This window comes from Teleopsis dalmanni, chromosome 1 (assembly GCF_002237135.1).
Source record: "Teleopsis dalmanni isolate 2A chromosome 1, ASM223713v2, whole genome shotgun sequence".
NCBI classification, from domain to species: Eukaryota; Metazoa; Arthropoda; class Insecta; order Diptera; family Diopsidae; genus Teleopsis; species Teleopsis dalmanni.
In genome coordinates, this window is record NC_051846.1 from 29,144,349 (window position 1) to 29,148,745 (window position 4,397).

The window sequence follows — 4,397 nt, forward strand, 5'->3', positions numbered from 1 at the left end:
ATTTATAGAACATGCAAAATAAATTTAACTATGTTATATACTATATAGAATAGCAAACTGTGTAGTTTTAAAAGAGATTTAATTTCAACGATTTTTAAGTACAGTCGGAAAAGGATTTTTAAGATCCTTTTTTATACATTTATATATATATAAAAATAATCTGTATAAAATTAATTTATATAAAAACATGAGTAAAATTAATCCTATATGTTTTCCTATTTTGTATATCACTAAAATTTATTAAAATAATTTTTATGTAAGTTTTAAATGTGAATAACATTTATGTTGTTAAAAATATATTTATATTAACAAATCATTTTGTAATCTTCTAATATATTGTTTTAAAATAAATTGTATAATAAGTACGCAATCCATAAATTTTAAAAAATATTTACTTCAAAATTCTACGTCTGTACCAGAAAAGGTAAAAACTGGCTACGTTGATGTCATGTGAAAAAAAAAATTGATATCATGCAGTTATTGTTTTATATTTTTTAGAAGTTTTATATTGGATTATAGCGAGTTTATATCAAGTTTTATATACATAAAAAATGTTATATAGTAAATATTATATACAGCATTATATGCATATGAAAAGTATAGAATAATTAATCAAAGTCGAAACATTTTCCAAGCTTATATGTTAGTCATTGGTTTTCAGGCTTCCTCTCTGTCTTTTATAAGTATATCATATATTGTGGTATATTATACTATTGGAAAAATAAATTTTATTAAAGCTTTTGTTCTGTTATAGCATTTGTTCTGTCTTAAGTTACTGCAATTCACATATATATACATACATATAAGTTAGAACGGAAACCTGTAAACTATTAACTAACATATGAATTCACTAAATGTGTTGATTTTGACTACCAAAGAATCATTCTATACTCCTCGTATATTTACACATAGTCTAGACTTTACCGAAATTTATAAGATAGTTTATTCAAGAGTAGAGATGTTTATCGATATCAGGGTTTGTAAATTTTATGAGAGTTTCCGAGAGAGCTGGATAGGCATAAAGGATATGTTTTAGGATTTTCCTTATATCTAGTTCCTTATATTTTCTGTCATTATCACTGCTGATGATATTTAGTTTACGCACAAGCGTTACAACCATGCAATATTAGAATACAAATTATACTGCAATTCTTCCAATCGTAGGACAATATAGATTTGGTGTATTTTTTTTTTGAATACGTATTTGCATATAATATTACCAACTTTACTGGTACTTAATCTATTATTACTAATTGCTGAAAGAGTTGCTAAATATGGGTTCCAAACAATATTTTAATCTACAGCAGTTCAATATTGCTAGCAACCCATATAATCGACCCTGATCGAATGGGTGCGTCACAAAAAATGGCAGCAGGTTGAAGTCTATTTCTAAAGATAAGGCAAATTTTTGAAAAAAAAACAATTTTACCGGGTAATAAAGTAAAATAGATCAGATGGACCAAGTCATTCATCGTAAACTCTAATAAGTCGATTTTTATCATCATAAAATACCATCAAAGGTAATGGTAAATTACCATTACCTTTGTAATAATTGTAATCCATAATAATAATTGTAATCAATATGTAACGAAAATCTTCAAACTGTGAGCACTTTATTATATTTATATAGTCAATTTTTTTTCTGTATATTGGCTTTAATGTCAGTAATATACGTGTTAACTATCAGGCAACTGCGAAGTCTGAATCCCAAAGCAATTGAGTTATTATAAAAACGAATAATTTGTTATCCACTATAATAAACAATGAATCGTTATATGAATAAATCTTAAAATATCTTAAAGGATAACACAATTTTCAAAAACGTTTAAGTAATTTATTATTTTCAATAGTTTATTTTATAAATAAATATTTTTAGTCTGAAATAATACAATTATTTACCTGTAATATTCATTTTATCCCATTTGGCTCTATCAAATTAAAATGTAAAAATAAATCTATTTGTCGAACGAATGGAATATTTTAGTTAAAATTGAAACCAAAACTTTATATATACAATGTACTATTTTTGGTAATTATCAATAGTAGTTTGTTTAAAATATACAAACGAAATGCACAACACCGAATATTGTAAAGTTTTGCGTATCTTTATCGTGCTAAATAATTGCAAATAGCAATTGCTTACTTAATTATATATATATTGACAAATTGCGGAAGCCTTTCAGTTAGCAAACTAATTTATTTGTGGCTGTTATCTGTAATGCAGTCATACGTACTCTCGATAATGATGCGGTACAAATTATCCTGTGACTGGTAATTAAACTTAACAACGTATATTTTATTTGCGCGTATTTCGAATTTCATTAAAAATATAATTAAATTAATAAAAAAAACACTAAAAGGCTTTTATTATGTATGTGAGCAAATATACTACGATGAATTTAAGCCAGAATAAAAACAGTTTTTGCATTCAATAAAACATACGTTATAGAAATAATACAAAAGAGGTGAGTATTAAATACTAGTTCTGGTTTTATGCGGAATATTAATCAAAACTATTTTCACCTAAATTCGATACAATTTTAGGTTTGATATCATTCGATAACGATGAATACACCCTCCGAAATGATAAAGTCTATTAAATACTTTATTCTACTTTACTCTACTGTAAAGCAGAGGAAGCTACAGTCCATTAGTTAAATCCGATGTCACTGTTCATATATAAAATTAGATGTAAGCCATTAGGTGCAATTTTACTAGTAACTTAAGTTTGATTTAATTAGAATTTATAAATAATAAGTATAATATTTCAAATAAGGAATAATATGAAATAATATGCATTATGTTTGTGAGCTGCTTTATAAGTACAAAAATCATTAATTTGTAAATATTTATGAAGTACCCATTATTGAATAGTGAGATTTTTTAATGATTTGATTTTAAATATTAAATTATGGTAATGTTCTTAGTACACACTATTAAAAAGGTAAATGTGAACCAATAATATTTCATCATATTTATAGACGGCTGAGATGAATGAAACGGCCTTTGAAAGCTGAATCCGTATTATGACAATAGTCAATACTCTTACTTCACTGTTTCTATTTATATGAGTAGACTAGTGATTACTCTTTATTGAAAATAACTCAACAGAGTGAGATCGCATAATCAAACAGATCATTTCATAACACCATAACGTAAAATGATGTATTCATTGAATATTTTATGCAATAACCTGATTATGTTGAGTATTGTGTGGTATTCTGTGCGATCTTGTAGTTACTACTACAAGATGTTGTCCATTTAGGCGATTTAATTGTGAAACAAAAAAGGCATTCATCATTAAATTCTTATTTGACCGATCGGTAATTCATTTAAAAAATACAGACCAATGATTTCACCAGCACACGAAACACAAGTTTTAACATGTCTTCATGTTAAAATGACTAAATGTACTGCCAGTGTTATTGAACATTATTAATATTATTTATTAATAAAGTGGGGATACACTGCGACCCATATGGATCGCAAGACAACTCTACTTGTTTTCTTCGATCATATGACTTTTAATGAATTTGAATATTCCTAATTGATAATGATAAATTTGAATACTCCTAATTGATCCTATTGGTAATGATATTGTATTATTCCATAAATGCTTAGAGGTAGTAAATCTTCTCTGAAACAGTGTAGCTGACTTAGAAATTAAAATCACATACTTACATTAACTTGTAATCCTTAAACCACGTTTCCAAAACCACGAAAACTTGGTAATGCCTGAAAATATCTAACATGATTGAAACTATAACTATCAGTGATGTACAATATAGTGCCCTGCACATGCAAATAATAAATCCTCTTTGCACCTCTATATCGTTATATTTATTAAATACAAAATTGAATTGGAAGATAATATTTATTATTAAATTAATCAATGCCAAAGATGCTTTTTGACTGGAAAAGTTTGAGAACCGTCTGTTATAAAATTGCATTCGATAAAATAATATGCGCATCTAAGAAGCAAAAATTTTTACCAAGAAAATGTATTGATGCATAATAAAGATTGTACTGTAATTAGCTATAGTACAATAAATTAGTGCTTTGCTTTAATTGAATGTTGTTGTTGTTGTAGCCTTAAGTTACCTATATAGCAGAAGACACGAAAGAAATTGCAAAAAATTCGAATACATAAGTAAGCATAATAATTAGATACAAGGTAAGTGAGAAGAATGAGGTTTGTTTGAGATAAGTAATGGATGAGGGTAGCATTGGTCGAGGCGAAAAATTCTAGCTACTGCATATATAGAGCGAAAGTTCAGTAGCATTGAAATTCGTGTCTGCATTGAGACATGAAAACAAATAGGGGACATTATGAACGATAGAACTGCAATTGGAAAACACATTGGGAATTGGAGTATTTATACATGGTTAGTAACTGT